Here is a 22,077-nt window from a genome sequence, read left to right as displayed (position 1 = left end):
GTTAAAAACAAAAAACCCAAAAAAATTCAAGTATATAAGAAGACGTCGTCGGAGGTTAGAGATTTTTACTTGGTGAAATTCACTCTCACCCTAATATTTCAGACTGGCCGATGAAATGCAGCCCACATGTGCACAAGTCTCGGCCAAAAGCATCCTGATGGGAGCATTAAAACCCAAAAGAGTTTTCATTCATCCCTTCAATACGCTTGTCCTTCAGTACGTTTGGCCTCGATCATACCACAATAAAAACCAAGAGAAATATTTTAACACTTGGTGGGATTATGAAAAGTCGAGCCAGCATAAGTACACTTGGACCATCAGTTCATTAGAACTCGGGCTAGCATCAATCAGACTGACTTGGACAGTCCAGTCCATCAAAACTCGAGCTCATGTCCAGATCAGTACACAAACAGTTCACGGAAAAAGCCAGCGTGCTGATATGTGTACTGACATGGTGAATCGGTTGTCCAAAATAAGTACACGAACAGTCCATAGGAAGGACGAGCATGCTGATATGTGTGGTCAGAGTGCTGATATATGTACTGATCAGCAGTCTACGGACAATCTATGGTTGCCCAAAATCAGCCAAGGGAAGGACCAGCGCGCTGATATGTGTACTGATGGACACCCACAGACGTTCTGTGTGTGCTGACGGTCAGCCACGGACGTCCTGTGTGTGCTGACGGACACACACGGACGTCCTGTGTGTACTGAACAGACAGCCCACGTGGGCCAAAATCACCCGAACAGTCCACGGGAAGGGCCACCGTGCTGAGTCCAAGGACCAGTGTGCTGAGTCCAAGGACCAGCGTGCTGATATGTGTACTGATGGACAGCCACGGACTTCCTGTGTGTGCTGACGGACACATACGGACACACACGAACAGCCACGAACATCCTGTGTGTGCTGGCGGACACCCACGGACGTCCTGTGTGTACTGAACAGACAGCCCACGTGGGCCAAAATCACCCGAACAGTCCACGGGAAGGGACAGCGTGCTAAGTCCAAGAACCAACGTGCTGATATGTGTACTGATGGACAGCCACGGACGTCCTGTGTGTGCTGATAGAAACAATCAGACACACGCAGACACACACGGACACACGCGGACAGCCACGGACGTTCTGTGTGTGCTGGCGGACACCCACAGATATCCTGTGTGTACTGAACAGACAGCCCACGTGGGCCAAAATCACCCGAACAGTCCACGGGAAGGGTCAGCGTGCTGAGTCCAAGGATTAACGTGCTGATATGTGTACTGATGGACAGTCACGGACATCCTGTGTGTGCTGATGGACACACACGGACACACACGGACAGCCATGGACGTGCTATGTGTGCTGACGGACACACACGGACGTCCTGTGTGTGCTGACAGACACCCACAGACGTCCTGTGTGTACTTAACAGACAGCCCACGTGGGCCAAAATCACGCGAAGAGTCCACGGGAAGGGCCAGCGTACTGAGTCCAAGGACCAGTGTGCTGATATGTGTACTGATGGATAGCCACATACGTCCTATGTGTGCTGACGGACACACACAGACACACACGGACAGCCACTAACGTCCTGTGTGTGCTGACGGACAGCCACAGACAGCCACGGACGTCCTTTGTGTGCTGGCGGACACCCACGGACATCCTGTGTGTACTGAACAGACAGCCCACATGGGCCAAAATCACCCAAACAGTCCACGGGAAGGGCCAGTGTGCTGAGTCCAAGGACCAACGTGCTGATATGTGTACTGATGGACAGCCACGGACGTCCTGTGTGTGCTGACAACAACACACGGACACATACGGACACACACAGACAGCCACGAACGTCCTGTGTGTGTTGACGGACAGCCACGGACAGCAACGGACGTCCTGTGTGTGCTGGCGGAAACCCACAGACGTCCTGTGTGTACTGAACAGACAGCCCACGTGGACCAAAATCACCTGAACAGTCCATGGGAAGGGCAGCGTGCTGAGTCCAAGGACCAGCGTGCTGATATGTGTACTGATAGACAGCCACGGAAGTCCTGTGTGTGCTGCTGGACACACACGGACACACACGGACAGCCACAGACGTCCTGTGTGTGGTGACTGACACCCACGGACGTCCTGTGTGTACTGACCAGACAGCCCACGTGGGCCAAAATCACCCGAACAGTCCACGGGAAGGGCAGCGTGCTGAGTCCAAGGACCAGCGTGCTGATATGTGTACTGATAGACAGCCACGTACGTCCTGTGTGTGCTGACGGACATACACGGACACACACGGACAGCCATGGACGTCCTGTGTGTGCTGACGAACAGCCACAGACAGCCACAGACATCTTGTGTGTGCTGGCGGACACCCACGGACGTCCTGTGTGTACTGAACAGACAGCCCACGTGGGCCAAAATCACCCAAGCATTCCACGGGAAGGTTCAGCATGCTGAGTCCAAGGACCGTGCTGATATGTGTACTGACGGACAGCCACAGACGTCCTCTGTGTGCTGACGGACACACACGAACACATACTGACAGCCACGGACGTCCTGTGTGTGCTGACGGACACACATGGACGTCCTGTGTGTGCTGACGGACTTCCACGGACGTCCTGTGTCTACTGAACAGATAGCCCACGTGGGCCAAAATCACCCGAACAGTCCACGGGAGGGCCAGCGTGCTGAGTCCAAGGACCAGCGTGCTGATATGTGTACTGATGGATAGCCACGGACGTCCTGTGTGTGCTGACGGACACACACGGATAGCCACGGACGTCCTGTGTGTGCTGACGGCAGCCACAGACAGCCACGGACGTCCTTAGTGTGCTGGCGGAAACCCACAGACGTCCTGTATGTACTGAACAGACAGCCCACGTGGACCAAAATCACATGAACAGTCCACGGGAAGGGCAGCGTGCTGAGTCCAAGGACCAGCGTGCTGATATGTGTACTGATAGACAGCCACGGAAGTCCTGAGTGTGCTGACGGACACACACGGACACACACGGACAGCAATGGACATCCTGTGTGTGCTGACTGACACCCACGGACGTCCTGTGTGTACTGTACAGACAGCACACGTGGGCCAAAATCACCCGAACAGTCCACGGGAAGGGCAGCGTGCTGAGTCCAAGGACCAGCGTGCTGATATGTGTACTGATTGATAGCCACGTATGTCCTGTGTGTGCTGACGGATATACACGGACACACACGGACAGCCATGGATGTCCTGTGTGTGCTGACAGACAGCCACAGACAGCCACAGACATCCTGTGTGTGCTGGTGGACACCCATGGACGTCCTGTGTGTACTAAACAAACAGCTCACGTGGGCCAAAATCACCCGAACAGTCCACGGGAAGGGTCAGCGTGCTAAGTCCAAGGACCGTGCTGATATGTGTACTGACGGACAGCCACGGACGTCCTCTGTGTGCTGACGGACACACACGAACACACACTGACAGCCACGGACGTCCTCTGTGTGCTGACGGACACACACGGACGTCCTTTGTGTAATGACGGACTTCCACGGACGTCCTGTGTCTACTGAACAGATAGCCCACGTGGGCCAAAATCACCCGAACAGTCCAAGGGAGAGCCAGCATGCTGAGTCCAAGGACCAGCGTGCTGATATGTGTACTGATATAGCCACAGACGTCCTGTGTGTGCTGACGGACACACACAGACACACATGGACACACACGGACAGCCATGGACGTCCTGTGTGTGCTGACGGACAGCCACAGACAGCCACAGACGTCCTTAGTGTGCTGGCGGACACCCACGGACGTCCTGTGTGTACTGAACAGACAGCCCACGTGGGCCAAAATCACCCAAACAGTCCACGGGAAGGGCCAGCGTGCTGACTCCAAGGACCAACGTGCTGATATGTGTACTGATGGACAGCCACCGACGTCCTGTGTGTGCTGACGGACACACACGGACACACACAGATACACACAGACACACACGGACAGCCACTGACGTCCTGTGTGTGCTGACGGACAGCCACAGACAGCCACAGACGTCCTGTGTGTGCTGGCGGACACCCACGGACATCCTTTGTGTACTGAACAGACAGCCCACATGGGCCAAAATCACCCAAACAGTCCACGGGAAGGGCCAGCGTGCTAGTCCAAGGACCAGCGTGCTGATATGTGTACTGATGGACAGCCACGGACGTCCTGTGTGTGCTGACGAACACACACGGACACACACAGATACACACAGACACACACGGACAGCAACTGACGTCCTGTGTGTGCTGACGGACAGCCACAGACAGCCACAGACGTCCTGTGTGTGCTGGCGGACACCCACAGACATCCTTTGTGTACTGAACAGCTAGCCCACATGGGCCAAAATCACCCAAACAGTCCACGGGAAGGGCCAGCGTGCTAGTCCAAGGACCAGCGTGCTGATATGTGTACTGATGGACAGCCACGGACGTCATGTGTGTGCTGACGAACATACACAGACAGCCACGAACGTTCTGTGTGTGTTGACTGACAGCCACAGACAGCAACGGACGTCCTGTGTGTGCTGGCGGAAACCCACATACGTCTTGTGTGTACTGAACAGACAGCCCACGTGGACCAAAATCACCTGAACAGTCCACAGGAAGGGCAGCGTGCTGAGTCCAAGGACCAACGTGCTGATATGTTTACTGATAGACAGCCATGGAAGTCATGTGTGTGCTGACTGACACACACGGACACACACGGACAGCCACGGACAGCAACGGACGTCCTGTGTGTGCTGGAGGAAACCCACAGACGTCCTGTGTGTACTGAACAGACAGCCCACGTGGGCGAAAATCACCCGAACAGTCCACGGGAAGGGCCACCGTGCTGAGGCCAAGGACCAGCGTGCTGAGTCCAAGGACCAGCGTGCTGATATGTGTACTGATGGACAGCCACGGACTTCCTGTGTGTGCTGACGGACACATACGGACACACACGGACAGCCACGAACATCCTGTGTGTGCTGGCGGACACCCACGGACGTCCTGTGTGTACTGAACAGACAGCCCATGTGGGCCAAAATCACCCGAACAGTCCACGGGAAGGGACAGCGTGCTAAGTCCAAGAACCAACGTGCTGATATGTGTACTGATGGACAGCCACGGACGTCCTGTGAGTGCTGATAGAAACAATCAGACACACGCGGACAGCCACAGACGTTCTGTGTGTGCTGGCGGACACCCACAGACATCCTGTGTGTACTGAACAGACAGCCCACGTGGGCCAAAATCACCCGAACAGTCCACGAGAAGGGTCAGCGTGCTGAGTCCAAGGATTAACGTGCTGATATGTGTACTGATGGACAGTCACGGACATCCTGTGTGTGCTGACGGACACACACGGACGGCCATGGACGTGCTATGTGTGCTGACGGACACACACGGACGTCCTGTGTGTGCTGACGGACACCCACAGACGTCCTGTGTGTACTTAACAGACAGCCCACGTGGGCCAAAATCACGCGAAGAGTCCACGGGAAGGGCCAGCGTACTGAGTCCAAGGACCAGCGTGCTGATATGTGTAATGATGGACAGCCACATACGTCCTATGTGTGCTGACGGACACACACAAACACACACGGACAGCCACTAACGTCCTGTGTGTGCTGACGGACAGCCACAGACAGCCACGGACGTCCTTTGTGTGCTGGCGGACACCCACGGACATCCTGTGTGTACTGAACAGACAGCCCACATGGGCCAAAATCACCCAAACAGTCCACGGGAAGGGCCAGTGTGCTGAGTCAAAGGACCAACGTGCTGATATGTGTACTGATGGACAGCCACGGACGTCCAGTGTGTGCTGACAACAACACACGGACACATACGGACACACACAGACAGCCACGAACGTCCTGTGTGTGTTGAAGGACAGCCACGGACAGCAACGGACATCCTGTGTGTGCTGGCGGAAACCCACAGACGTCCTGTGTGTACTGAACAGACAGCCCACGTGGACCAAAATCACCTGAACAGTCCACGGGAAGGGCAGCGTGCTGAGTCCAAGGACCAGCGTGCTGATATGTGTACTGATAGACAGCCACGGAAGTCCAGTGTGTGCTGCTGGACACACACGGACACACACGGACAGCCACGGACGTCCTGTGTGTGCTGACTGACACCCACGGACGTCCTGTGTGTACTGACCAGACAGCCCACGTGGGCCGAAATCACCCGAACAGTCCACGGGAAGGGCAGCGTGCTGAGTCCAAGGACCAGCGAGCTGATATGTGTACTGATAGACAGCCACGTACGTCCTGTGTGTGCTGACGGACATACACGGACACACACTGACAGCCACAGACGTCCTATGTGTGCTGACGGACACACATGGACGTCCTGTGTGTGCTGACGGACTTCCACGGACGTCCTGTGTCTACTGAACAGATAGCCCACGTGGGCCAAAATCACCCGAACAGTCCACGGGAGGGCCAGCGTGCTGAGTCCAAGGACCAGCGTGCTGATATGTGGACTGATGGATAGCCACAGACGTCTTGTGTGTGCTGACGGACACACACAGATAGCCACGGACGTCCTGTGTGTGCTGATGGACAGCCACAGACAGCCACGGACTTCCTTACTGTGCTGGCGGAAACCCACAGACGTCCTGTATGTACTGAACAGACAGCCCACGTGGACCAAAATCACCTGAACAGTCCACGGGAAGGGCAGCGTGCTGAGTCCAAGGACCAGCGTGCTGATATGTGTACTGTTAGACAGCCACAGAAGTCCTGACTGTGCTGACGGACACACACGGACACACACGGACGTCCTGTGTGTGCTGACTGACACCCACAGACGTCCTGTGTGTACTGAACAGACAGCCCACGTGGGCCAAAATCACCCGAACAGTCCACGGGAAGGGCAGCATGCTGAGTCCAAGGACCAGCGTGCTGATATGTGTACTGATAGACAGCCATGTACGTCCTGTGTGTGCTGACGGACATACACGGACACACACAGACAGCCATGGACGCGACGTCATGTGTGTGCTGACAGACAGCCACAGACATCCTGTGTGTGCTGGTGGACACCCACGGACGTCCTGTGTGTACTGAACAGACAGCCCACATGGGCCAAAATCACCCGAACAGTCCACGGGAAGTGTTGCGGCCAGCAATTCAGCAGCTGAACCAGAGGTCGACCCAACACCCTACTCAACCAGCCAAGGCGCCAGCCAGGACATATGTGCACTAAACATGCCATATCATACAAACCAGGAGGGTTTAAAGCACGAGGCTAATTTTTATGGATTCTACACTCAAGGATGAGTCCAGGCCAATTGGAATTGGGCCATAATATTCAAGGAGCAAGAAGTTATGAATTTTACAATTCAGAGGTTTCTCAACCCGTCCATCTGCGAGTATGCGACTTTAGAAGAGAATTCAAGCCCAAAGAAGAAGCGGCCTGAACCAAAACCGATCATAGGAGTCCAGAGGAGTTTATTATCTTTCCAGAAAGCCCAATATCTCGATAAATGGCCAAGGAAATTGGAAGATATGATCAATTTCCCAAGACCGGCCAAACCAGCTCTACACTTGCCTTATTTGGAAGATCCGGGTTTCACATCAAACCAACCTCAAGAATGGCAACCAGGAGACCTTCTAAGTCATTCAGAGGCACTCCACAACATTATAGGAAGCACCATGCCACACTGAATCAGGGGGATCCCAATCAAACCAAAAGATCAAGCCGGTTTGCATCAATTGGCCAAACCGACATCATTTAAGGAAAGTCTTCAACCAATTCAACTTGGTTCGACCCAGGGCTATCTATGGGAATCAGGAGATACTCTAGACCATTCAGAAGACATCCAAGACGTCCTCAGCTGCACCAGCACCCACGAGATCAGGCGGATCTCTCTTCCCATCAACCTTCCATATTTGGCAACATCTACACTAAATGCTTTGGAGGAGTTTCTACAGATTTTTGCCCAAAACCAACGGCCATATTCTCTTTTACTGAGGCCAAGGAGTATTTCAGGAAGGCTTGAAGATCATGGCCACGTCCAGAAGCTATCAAGATACAATTCTTCACAAGTTTCTCTTTTGGAAGGAAGCAAATCAAGTCTAACGGCTATATTCCATGGAGTCATCAAAGCCTTTGCTCCCAAGACTTTAAGTTCAAGTTATTTTGTTTCCTTTTATCATTTTATGACTGTTAGAGTCTGTCCTTGTCGAGCCTATAAAGCTCTAGTCTTTGCTTCATTGTAAATCACCCCATTTTGAAAGTAATAAGAATTATTCAGTTTTCTAGTTTTCTTGAAAACTATTGTTCTAATTCTTTTGAGTTTGTGTGAAGCAGCTCCAAAGCACCTTGACTTATCAAGGCTCCTTTCCATAGAGTCTTGTGGCGTCCTCAATCCCCCATCCTTCCATTCCAATTCGTTTGCCAAGCTTGAGAGAGACATCAGTCCAGCAAGCAAAGCACCATCTCAATCCACTTCCATCATCAACTGATTAGGCTGAGAGTGTCTCAAGACCAGCAGCCTAATTCCATCCTATCTATCTTTATTTATCTTGTTTTATCATATTAGAAATCATATCTCATTTGTTTTTGCATTTGTTTTCAGGTTCATAACTTGCATTCCATCATATCACCCATCCGATCATCTCTTTGGTCGACCCATCCAAGCTTCCATCATCCATCTTACCCACCCTGATTTCCAGCCTGTAACATTTGGTATCAGAGATTAAGCTCCTGAATCAGGTCTGTAAGACCCAATCCCGGCCGACTAGGTCGCGGTCGATGCCTCACGTCGCTCAGTCCATACCTGGACCGAACCTCTAAAAATTTTGCCGTTTATTTAAAATATCGCCCATTGGCGAGGGCTAACTCAGATCCTAGCTCAAGACTACCTTAATCATTCCCTAGCTAGAACCTTTCAACTTATGCACAGCGGAATAGTATCTACTTAACCATTGGTCTAAAACCAATCTAACACTTGCCTGGTCAGATCACCTCAGCTACTGGTCAGTAAACACAACTGCCAGCTAGCTCCAAGGTCGATCCTGAACCTAGACCAAGTCATACAATCAGAAGTTCCGTTCCCCTAAGCCATTCTATCTAGATCTATGCAACATTGACAGATCATACCTTTGCCACATTCCCGGAGCTTGTTAGCTCATTGGCCCAGCTACTGTAGCTGAAGGAACTCGTAAACTAGATGATCGAGCTGTCACACTCGAAGTGAGCTAGGACCGAGCTATGGCCAGCTGCCATATACTGCGTCCCGCTCCTTTACACACACAAAACAACTCCCTTAGGTACTTAGTCATTCAGCCAACCATCCCCACAGACATAAGTAACCCTTGAGAAGTCTTCAAACAGCTAAGGACATGCATCTGGCCCTTACCGGCTCATGCACTTTCCCACATCCTTTTTGCCTTATAAACTTATGATACCAAGTCCAGCTCATGGACTAACAATGCCCATCAGATCCTGAGTCAATCAACCAACCACCCCACATGACTCAGAACTGATGAGTCTTCATACTTCCTAATCAGTCATGGAACAATGTCCCACTGAACCTGATTAGTGTTGCTCTTACCACCGGTGCATCCTTTGATCAATCAGATCAGACACCTTGATCCATCATCCAAGGATCAGGTCGTCCATCCTTGCCCATGATCAGAGCACACACGGCCTGCCTTACCAACACCAAGGTTGATAACCAGCAATTCCTTATGATCAATATCATAAGTGACAATATGTTCCAGCACACAAACATATGATCAGATATCCTAACACAAGGATCTGACCCCAATATGCCCTCAGGTGCAATTTCGACTGCAAGCAAACCTGCTCCAAAAATCAATTAAAATTCATGACAATTCATGATAAATCATAACTAAGAGAATGGTCCAATCAGATTTCCCAGAACCGGCCTCCATCCCATAGATCTCGGCCAAGATCAGCCAAACCAGACCAAGGGACCATCTCTAAATCAATCCCTAAAAACTCATTAGGATTCATGATAATTCATGATAAATCTTAACTAAGAGAATGGTCAAGTCAGAATTCCAAGAACCAATCTCGATCCTATGGATCTCGAACTAGAACAGCCCCACCGGCCACCTTGACCATCTCGAAATCAATCAGATAAAAATCCCCAATACCATGATAATTCATGATAATTCACCACTAAGAGGATTCCAAAGTCAGATCGCCATAAATCCATCAGGAAGTAGGAGATCCGGACTTAGCTGCCAAACCAAGGCCATGGAGGGTTCTTCTGAACCGGCCAAGCCATGGTTCAGTGCTACTATGTCTAATCATCAATCTCAATCATAAGAAGAAGAAATAATATGATTAATAATCATAAAACAGAGTAAGGTGTAACTGCAGGACCAGATCAGCCCATAGTGTACCGGACTATGTCCAATGGTCTGCAGTCCCCACCTGTTACCTCATCAGGGGCGTCCATGCTCCTCCTAGCACGCCGTCATCAAACCCTTATCACATACTTCCAGTATTGATAAGATCTAACCATGGTTCGTGCCCATCACTCCTTCCATGGAACTTCCATGAAACCAGTTTCTATACTGCATCCATCTTCAAGGCTGTTCATGCCTTTGAGAGTGGAGTCAAGCCTTCCCCCTTCTCTCCTAACCAATTGCGTGTGTTCCCAAGACACAGAGTAATCCTTAGACATGATCATCCATGATCAATCACCATCCAAAGGTCGTGCATCACTTCCCTCTTTTTTCCCCATGAAACTGCTTTCCACACCAATCTCCCTTTAAGGCTGCATTGGCCCTTGGGAATGGATTCCGGCCAACTCCCTCCTTTCCTCACCATTTGCGTGTGTTCACAGGCTCCAGATAAGGCTTTGGGTGTTGTCAACAATGATCAAAACCGTTCAGAGGGTCGTTCTCAACTTCCCCCTTGATCTGCCCCAAAACTGTCTCTTTATGGGCTTCACACCACCATGGGTCTTGGATTGGGAATCCGACCAACTCTCTGTATTTTTCTCTGGATTCTTTGTGTTTCAGGGTGTAGAAGGAAGCCCTGGTGTGCCTGCAAAGGCACGGACTTGCCTTCCTTATATAGGAGAAGGGGTGGTTACTTCTTAACCATTGCATCCCTTCGGTATCATTTCTGGCCATTGATTTAATCAATGGTACAGATTGCACCCTTTCGCCTATGGCAGTTACCACACGCCCTGGAACTGCCAAACCACTCCTGGACAAGTCCAAACAAGGCCCAGACTGATTGCCCACGCCCATGACCCAACCACAAGAGCCCTCCAGCCCATTGGTACACATGGGTCATCCACATGGCCTTGTCACTGTCCAGACCCGAACCAACTGCCCAAGACTCGAACACTCAGTCCAGCTGAGTTGAGCTGATCCCCAGCTGACCCAGCTGAGTGAGCTAGTCCATCTAGCTCAGGGAGCTGACACACTCTTCAGTGAGCTACACTGAGCTGCACTACTCTTCACTTAGCTGGTCGAGCTTGCTTACCGCACCGCCCAGCTGCCATACTCTTAGTACAGCTTCTTTCCTTTATCTTCTTCAATCCTTCTAAGTCCCTTGGTCAATTTCCAGACCTAGACTTAGTTTTCCCATGATCCATTCTGATCACTCACTTCATCGAGCTTCACCTGGATCTTGTCCAGCTACCAGCTCGCTTGTCCAGCTCCTTTGAGCTTGTCTCCTTCTTGGATTAGCTATGTCTTAGCTTCCTGATGCCCTTAACCTTACCTTCAGGCCATGATATACTTGTCTTTAGGTCATATGACCTGACTGGTGCGTTTCCTCGCACCGCAGTCCGTCCAGACGATCCTATCCAGGATCGGGACATGACAAGTCTCCCCCACTTACGAAGGATTCGTCCTCGAATCCAGTGGTGTTAACCTCTTGTCTCATGACAAAGGTTCCATCCGAACTCCTTTGTACCCGGAACATGGAGCATGCTCGATTGGTTCTTTCTAACCAATTCGTTGCATCTCCCACCTTTTTCCTTCTCACTGACCACGTCTTGGTCAGCATATACACAACAAGTCTCCCCCCTTGATAGATATTTAACCCAAAATCTTATCAAGTGGTTCATCAAGCACCCATACAAAGACATGACTTGTGTCACTGACCCAACTCTCCAGGTTGCGTTCTGAGTACTCGAGTCTTAGTAGATTCAACCAATCTCCAAGCCACTCGATGCACCAGCCAAGTCCTAGCGAACATGTTCCAATCTTTAGGCTGCTCACTCTACCATGAGTCCTAACAGATTGTTCTGTTCCCTTAAGTCCTTCCTGGACAATATGGTTTATGATTCCAGCAATTCATCAATCCTGGGTAAAGGGTACTTGTTCTTCCCAGTCACCCTGCTGAAACCCCTATAATCAATGCACAACCTAAAGCTACCATCCTTTTTCTTAACAAATAGGACTGGTGCTCCCCAAGGTGATACACTAGGGCGTATGAACCCCTTCTCAAGCAACTCCTCAAGTTGCTTCTTCAGCTCTGCCATCTGAGCTGGTGCCATTCTATATGGACTTTCTTTTAGATAATGGGGCCGTTCCAGGTTCCAATTCAATGATGAATGGGTCAGCCCTATCAGGGGGAATGCCCTGTAGTGCCCCAAACACATCCTGAAATTCCCGAACCAACGGTATACCCTCTGGGTCACAGGCCCCTACAACCTCATCAGTGTAAATGGTAGCCAAAAACGCCTCACAACCATTTCCAAGCATCCGTTATACTTGGACTGCTGAAACCACCAACTACAAGAGGTTGGCTTGATTCCTTGGTACTTAATCGGGGTCCAAATTCATTCTCAAGTTGCACCCTTCCCCGGTGACAATCTAGAGTTGCCCGATACTTTCCCAACCAGTCCATTCCCAAGATCACTTCATGATGCTTGAGGGGGACAACAATCAGATCTATAGGCATCGGCCTATCCAAGATCACCACAGGGATGTCCTTAACCAGACCGAGTGAGTTCATAACTTGCCCTCCGGCCGCACTCACTCGTTCAAGACCATCCCATGTTCCATACTGGAACAAACCTTTTCCAACCATTCCTGGACTCACAACACTATATGTAGCTCCAGTATCAAATAATGTGTCTCCACACCACCGATCATTAAGTACTTAGATGAGTAGGATCTCGGTTTGATCACACATTTGGAAAATGTCCCATACTATTCTCCAAAGCATCACACATCTGTGAACGTCCCATACCATTCACAAAAGTGTTTATAGTATACCTCAATCCTCATCATACTAAAATACTTAACATCGTGTTTCCAATTCCTCTTGGAATTGATCCATTCCATTCACTCAATCTTAAGGAATCCTACCTTGACTTACACTGAGTCCAAGCTGATCCATCTGATCACAAGCCCACTCATGTACTAGCCATGTAGCGTCTCCCTTAAACTAACATGAACATTGCATTTGCTCACTTGTTTTGAACGGCCACCAAGGAATAACATTTACCTCCAAGAGAGTGCTGCACGTTTCTTTCAACCTAAGCCACTCTCTGGTCCATGTTACTTCCCTTGTCCAGGTCGTCCATACAAAGATCTTGCATTGCGTCCATCATCCAATCCGTCTATTATTCCAAAATAACTAGATAAGCTAACCTTTATGTTTTCAGGGTCTTGCCGTGGAAGAGTGTATCTTGGCTAAGCCGGCTCATCTTGGAACTTCCCCGTTCACAAGCATGAAACCCAAACTTACCTCAACTCTCACTTGGCTCACCACAACTAAGGTTCCAAGTTATCTCAGTTTTCAGAAATAAATTCGGTTTGGAACTTAACATCTTTGAGCACTGTCCGTATCAGGATCAAGCATGCTCTGATACCAACTTGTAAGACCCAATCCCGGCCGACTAGGTCGCGGTCGATGCCTCACGTCGCTCAGTCCATACCTGGACCGAACCTCTAAAAATTTTGCCGTTTATTTAAAATATCGCCCATTGGCGAGGGCTAACTCAGATCCTAGCTCAAGACTACCTTAATCATTCCCTAGCTAGAACCTTTCAACTTATGCACAGCGGAATAGTATCTACTTAACCATTGGTCTAAAACCAATCTAACACTTGCCTGGTCAGATCACCTCAGCTACTGGTCAGTAAACACAACTGCCAGCTAGCTCCAAGGTCGATCCTGAACCTAGACCAAGTCATACAATCAGAAGTTCCGTTCCCCTAAGCCATTCTATCTAGATCTATGCAACATTGACAGATCATACCTTTGCCACAATCCCGGAGCTTGTTAGCTCATTGGCCCAGCTACTGTAGCTGAAGGAACTCGTAAACTAGATGATCGAGCTGTCACACTCGAAGTGGGCTAGGACCGAGCTATGGCCAGCAGCCATATACTGCGTCCCGCTCCTTTACACACACAAAACAACTCCCTTAGGTACTTAGTCATTCAGCCAACCATCCCCACAGACATAAGTAACCCTTGAGAAGTCTTCAAACAGCTAAGGACATGCATCTGGCCCTTACCGGCTCATGCACTGTCCCACATCCTTTTTGCCTTATAAACTTATGATACCAAGTCCAGCTCATGGACTAACAATGCCCATCAGATCCTGAGTCAATCAACCAACCACCCCACATGACTCAGAACTGATGAGTCTTCATACTTCCTAATCAGTCATGGAACAATGTCCCACTGAACCTGATTAGTGTTGCTCTTACCACCGGTGCATCCTTTGATCAATCAGATCAGACACCTTGATCCATCATCCAAGGATCAGGTCGTCCATCCTTGCCCATGATCAGAGCACACACGGCCTGCCTTACCAACACCAAGGTTGATAACCAGCAATTCCTTATGATCAATATCATAAGTGACAATATGTTCCAGCACACAAACATATGATCAGATATCCTAACACAAGGATCTGACCCCAATATGCCCTCAGGTGCAATTTCGACTGCAAGCAAACCTGCTCCAAAAATCAATTAAAATTCATGACAATTCATGATAAATCATAACTAAGAGAATGGTCCAATCAGATTTCCAGAACCGGCCTCCATCCCATAGATCTCGGCCAAGATCAGCCAAACCAGACCAAGGGACCATCTCTAAATCAATCCCTAAAAACTCATTAGGATTCATGATAATTCATGATAAATCTTAACTAAGAGAATGGTCAAGTCAGAATTCCAAGAACCAATCTCGATCCTATGGATCTCGAACTAGAACAGCCCCACCGGCCACCTTGACCATCTCGAAATCAATCAGATAAAAATCCCCAATACCATGATAATTCATGATAATTCACCACTAAGAGGATTCCAAAGTCAGATCGCCATAAATCCATCAGGAAGTAGGAGATCCGGACTTAGCTGCCAAACCAAGGCCATGGAGGGTTCTTCTGAACCGGCCAAGCCATGGTTCAGTGCTACTATGTCTAATCATCAATCTCAATCATAAGAAGAAGAAATAATATGATTAATAATCATAAAACAGAGTAAGGTGTAACTGCAGGACCAGATCAGCCCATAGTGTACCGGACTATGTCCAATGGTCTGCAGTCCCCACCTGTTACCTCATCAGGGGCGTCCATGCTCCTCCTAGCACGCCGTCATCAAACCCTTATCACATACTTCCAGTATTGATAAGATCTAACCATGGTTCGTGCCCATCACTCCTTCCATGGAACTTCCATGAAACCAGTTTCTATACTGCATCCATCTTCAAGGCTGTTCATGCCTTTGAGAGTGGAGTCAAGCCTTCCCCCTTCTCTCCTAACCAATTGCGTGTGTTCCCAAGAAACAGAGGAAGCCTTAGTCATGATCATCCATGATCAATCACCATCCAAAGGTCGTGCATCACTTCCCTCTTTTTTCCCCCTGAAACTGCTTTCCACACCAATCTCCCTTTAAGGCTGCATTGGCCCTTGGGAATGGATTCCGGCCAACTCCCTCCTTTCCTAACCATTTGCGTGTGTTCACAGGCTCCAGATAAGGCTTTGGGTGTTGTCAACAATGATCAAAACCGTTCAGAGGGTCGTTCTCAACTTCCCCCTTGATCTGCCCCAAAACTGTCTCTTTATGGCTTCACACCACCATGGGTCTTGGATTGGGAATCCGACCAACTCTCTGTATTTTTCTCTGGATTCTTTGTGTTTCAGGGTGTATAAGGAAGCCCTGGCGTGCCTGCAAAGGCACGGACTTGCCTTCCTTATATAGGAGAAGGGGTGGTTACTTCTTAACCATTGCATCCCTTCGGTATCATTTCTGGCCATTGATTTAATCAATGGTACAGATTGCACCCTTTCGCCTATGGCAGTTACCACACGCCCTGGAACTGCCAAACCACTCCTGGACAAGTCCAAACAAGGCCCAGACTGATTGCCCACGCCCATGACCCAACCACAAGAGCCCTCCAGCCCATTGGTACACATGGGTCATCCACATGGCCTTGTCACTGTCCAGACCCGAACCAACTGCCCAAGACTCGAACACTCAGTCCAGCTGAGTTGAGCTGATCCCCAGCTGACCCAGCTGAGAGAGCTAGTCCATCTAGCTCAGGGAGCTGACACACTCTTCAGTGAGCTACACTGAGCTGCACTACTCTTCACTTAGCTGGTCGAGCTTGCTTACCGCACCGCCCAGCTGCCATACTCTTAGTACAGCTTCTTTCCTTTATCTTCTTCAATCCTTCTAAGTCCCTTGGTCAATTTCCAGACCTAGACTTAGTTTTCCCATGATCCATTCTGATCACTCACTTCATCGAGCTTCACCTGGATCTTGTCCAGCTACCAGCTCGCTTGTCCAGCTCCTTTGAGCTTGTCTCCTTCTTGGATTAGCTATGTCTTAGCTTCCTGATGCCCTTAACCTTACCTTCAGGCCATGATATACTTGTCTTTAGGTCATATGACCTGACTGGTGCGTTTCCTCGCACCGCAGTCCGTCCAGACGATCCTATCCAGGATCGGGGACATGACAAGGTCCATTCTATCCTTGCATCATTCATCTTGTTTGCATTTGTTTTTAAAATTATAAATCAAAAAAAAAAAGGTTTTGCATTGTTATTGTTCTTAGGAAAAGAAAAACAAAAGAGAAGAAGTTTCTTGTATTTGATTCACGAAAATTTGAAAAAGAAATATCATTATGTGTTTGCATTCATTCCCCAGCTCCACTTGCCATTTTTAGATTTAGTGCATTCATTTAAAAAAAAAAAAATCTGCATTCCATATTTGTTTCTTATTTAAATCTTGCATAAAAATAAAAATAAAAAGGCATAGCATTTTATTAATTTCGTGCATACCATATTTGTTTCATAAGTTTTTTATTTGCATTCAAAAAAAAATCATTCATATTGTATGCATTTGTTTTTCCATCTTGTAAACCGAAAATCCATAAAAACAGTTTCTTTGTTCAAGTTTTGTTTCTGCATTTGTTGTTGTGTTCTTTCTGTTCATCCTCTTAAAAGCCACGAAAAAGAAAAGAAAAAGTTTTGTTTGATTCATTTAAAATCGAAAATCCCAAAAGAAAAGTGTTGTTTTGAATTTGTTTCCTTTCCATTTGCATCCATAAACTTAAAAGCCAAAATAAATCATTCTCAGTATTTTCATACCATTTCTAGTTGTCCATTTCGTGCTTGCATCAAGAAAACCAAATAAAAATATTGCATCTTAGTTTAAATCATTTTTGCATATTGTTGGTTAATTCTTGCATAATTAAGAAAAAAAAAATATCAGCATTAGTTTGCTTTCCATATTTTCTTTTCATTTGTGTCTCTTATCATACCATATTGTTTAATTTCGAGATTGCATTCAGAAAACCAAAAGAAAAAAAAATCATTTTAGTATAGTTACTTCATTTCGGTTCATAATTGCATATTTTCTCGGTTTAGTTAAATTGCATTCTTGCATTTGTTTTATTTTGGTTAGACCAAAACTTTCCATACCTTCACTTGTTCTTTGAGATTGTTTTCAGGAAGCAATGGAGGAGGAGATACACGGCCAAAACCTAAGGGCCACCTTGAGCCAACAGTCCGCAGCTCTACAAAAGCTCCAACTTAAGATTGCTCAGTTAGAGAAAAGAAATCAGGCACAAGGCCAACGTCCACATGAAGGAGAAAGGAGATTTGGAGATGTACCAGGGGCTGTATATGTCGAGCCCAAGCCACCAGATCCTTCAAGGATCAATCAAACTCCAACTTCTAAAACCCACAACCCTTATGTTGTTAATTCTCGGTTTGATTATAAATCTTTTGCTGATAAAATTGAACTCTTTAAATTTTCAGGGAAAAGAGGTTATCTAAGATGGGAGAGGAACCTTGATGAATGGTTTCACTTCAACAACATCGTGAGGAAAGAGAGGCTAGCTTATGCTATTGATCAACTTAGAGAAGAAGCCTTGAAATGGTGGGTACAAGAAGAAGATGATAGGCGGCTTTACAAGGAGCCAACTATCAAAACGTGGAGAGCTCTTAAGGAAGTCATGAGGGATAGATTTGCACCAGATTTTACAAGTTCTGAAATCCAAGAACTATATCCAAGGAGGTATCCAACTCATGGTTCCAAAGAAGCAAGAAGATTAGTGGCACAAGAAGGTCAAAGAGTCTTGTCTCAACAAGATAACTTTCAGCCAAACCAGGGGCACGCCATTATCCATTGGTTAGACCAGAAGAATGACATCCCAAAGGTCAGGAATATGAGTACAAGTGTCGGCCAAAACACTTTGATCAGGTCCAAAGACAAACCAGAGCAAGCTATTGTCCAAGTAAAGGCCAAGGTAAGTCCTATACTTGATAAATCTTTTCATGAATCATCTACCACTTGTATGATGCACTAGTCTTTGTCCAAGAGTGTTATTACAGGTATTAAAGAGCCTATATCCCACGGAGATGACACACCAAGATCAAACCTTCTAATGGATCAGAAGGACAAGCAATCCAAGTTGCTCAAAGAAGCAAAACCAGTAACCAATGTGTCAAACCAAGGTAAGTATCTAACACCACCTTTAGATACTGGCCTAAACGTTTATATTCTTGGTACAGGTATAATAGATGAGGGCCATATCCTTACTGCAGTTCCAAAGGCCAAATCAGTACATGAGCTCAATCAAAATCCACACCACAAGTGGAAACCGAAAACTGAACAAAGTGTTGTTCAAGTACCAAAATCTGAGGTAAATTCCACCCTAGATCAGAATGCTATTATTAATTCCATGACAAGATTAATTCACTTGTCTTGTCCAAGGAAAAGTGAAATTGGTACAGGAAATCAAGGTGAGTACAAGGCAAATAAAGAACAAGAAGTTCTTACTGCCACAGCTGAATTAAAGGTTAATTGTTCTATGTTTTCTTCAGTTTATAAATCCCTATACTTTGGTATAATACACTTGTCTTTGCCAAGATGTTTTGATCCAGGGATAAGTCAAGAAGAACATAAAAACCGAGCTGAGCTATCACAAAAAGATGGTCATACCAACCAAGGTAAACAGTTGCAAGAAAGGCAGCCATCTAACCAAATATGTCCAAAGAAGAATATCATTCTTCATCATGCTGATGCACCCAAGGTAAATCCGGCCATAACATATTATGTTCATAAAACTCCAGTATCAGATATAATTCACTTGTTCTTTGTCCAGAATGTTGAGAATTTTTCAGGTTGCAAAGGAGAAAGCTTCAAGGAAATCCCACCGGATAATCTTTTGTTGCTAGGAGGATCAAACCCAAAGATGGTCAGGACTGATCCTACTAGGAGTATGAAGGACCATCCACTGAAGAAGAGAAGCAATGCCAAAGTCCACAGCAGAGGCGTGATCCTATCCTATTTGCTGAAAGAAGAGCCACCTGATGCACAATCCATCCCAAACCAAAACAATATCAAGGTAAGACCTTAGAATCCCAAAAGAGTATGAAAGCTGACTTGCTCTATCTTGGTGCAGGTTATACAGTTTCAAGGTCGAAACCTTTTCAAGGGGGAGGGAATGTTGCGGCCAGCAATTCAGCAGCTGAACCAGAGGTCGACCCAACACCCTACTCAACCAGCCAAGGCGCCAGCCAGGACATATGTGCACTAAACATGCCATATCTTACAAACCAGAAGGGTTTAAATCACGAGGCTAATTCTTATGGATTCTACACTCAAGGAGGAGTCCAGGCCAATTGGAATTGGGCCAAAATATTCAAGGAGCAAGAAGTTATGAATTTTACAATTCAGAGGTTTCTCCGTCCATCTGCGAGTATGCGACTTTAGAAGAGAATTCAAGCCCAACGAAGAAGCGGCCTGAACCAAAACCGATCGTAGGAGTCAAGAGGAGTTTATTAGCTTTCCAGAAAGCCGAAGATCTCGATAAATGGCCAAGGAAGTTGGAAGATATGATCAATTTCCCAAAACCGGCCAAACCAGCTCTACACTTGCCTTATTTGGAAGATCCGGGTTTCACATCAAACCAACCTCAAGAATGGCAACCAGGAGACCTTCTAAGTCATTCAGAGGCACTCCACAACATCATAGGAAGCACCATGCCACACTGGATCAGGCGGATCCCAATCAAACCAAAAGATCAAGCCGGTTTGCATCAATTGGCCAAACCGACATCATTTAAGGAAAGTCTTCAACCAATTCAACTTGGTTCGACCCAGGGCTATCTATGGGAACCAGGAGATACTCTAGACCATTCAGAAGACATCCAAGACGTCCTCAGCTGCACCAGCACTCAGGAGATCAGGCGGATCTCTCTTCCCATCAACCTTCCATATTTGGCAACATATACACTAAATGCTTTGGAGGAGTTTCTACAGATTTTTGCCCAAAACCAACGGCCATATTCTCTTTTACTGAGGCCAATGAGTATTTCAGGAAGGCTTGAAGATCATGGCCACGTCCAGAAGCTTTCAAGATACAAGTCTTCACAAGTTTCTCTTTTGGAAGGAAGCAAATCAAGTCTAACGGCTATATTCCATGGAGTCATCAAAGCCTTTGCTCCCAAGACTTTAAGTTCAAGTTATTTTGTTTCCTTTTATCATTTTATGACTGTTAGAGTCTGTCCTTGTCGAGCCTATAAAGCTCTAGTCTTTGCTTCATTGTAAATCACCCCATTTTGAAAGTAATAAGAATTATTCAGTTTTCTAGTTTTCTTAAAAACTATTGTTCTAAGTCTTTTGAGTTTGTGTGAAGCAGCTCCAAAGCACCTTGACTTATCAAGGCTCCTCTCCATAGAGTCTTGTGGCGTCCTCAATCCCCTATCCTTCCATTCCAATTCGTTTGCCAAGCTTGAGAGAGACATCAGTCCAGTAAGCAAAGCACCATCTCAATCCACTTCAATCATCAACTGATTAGGCTGAGAGTGTCTCAAGACCAGTAGCCTAATTCCATCCTATCTATCTTTATTTATCTTGTTTTATCATATTAGAAATCATATCTCATTTGTTTTTGCATTTGTTTTCAGGTTCATAACTTGCATTCCATCATATCTCCCATCCGATCATCTCTTTGGTCGACCCATCCAAGCTTCCATCATCCATCTTGCCCACCCTGATTTCCAGCCTGTAACAGGAAGGGTCAGCGTGCTAAGTCCAAGGACCGTGCTGATATGTGTACTGACGGACAGCCACGGACGTCCTCTGTGTGCTGGCGGACAAACACGAACACACACTGACAGCCACGTACGTCCTCTGTGTGCTGACGGACACACACGGACGTCCTGTGTGTAATGACGGACTTCCACGGACGTCATGTGTCTACTGAACAGATAGCCCACGTGGGCCAAAATCACCCGAACAGTCCACGGGAGGGCCAGCGTGCTGAGTCCAAGGACCAGCGTGCTGATATGTGTACTGATGGATAGCCAAGGACGTCCTGTGTGTGCTGACGGATACACACAGACACACATGGAAACACACGGATAGCCACGGACGTCCTGTGTGTGCTGACGGACAGCCACAGACGTCCTTAGTGTGCTGGCGGACACCCACGGACGTCCTGTGTACTGAACAGACAGCCCACGTGGGCCAAAATCACCCAAACAGTCCACGGGAAGGGCCAGCATGCTGAGTCCAAGGACCAACGTGCTGATATGTGTACTGATGGACAGCCACCGACGTCCTGTGTGTGCTGACGGACACACACGGACACACACAGACACACACAGACACACAC

This window comes from Brassica napus, unplaced genomic scaffold (genome assembly GCF_020379485.1).
Source record: "Brassica napus cultivar Da-Ae unplaced genomic scaffold, Da-Ae ScsIHWf_1131;HRSCAF=1607, whole genome shotgun sequence".
NCBI lineage: Eukaryota > Viridiplantae > Streptophyta > Magnoliopsida > Brassicales > Brassicaceae > Brassica > Brassica napus.
The sequence above is the reverse complement of the archived record's forward strand: the minus strand, read 5'-3'. Positions refer to the sequence as shown.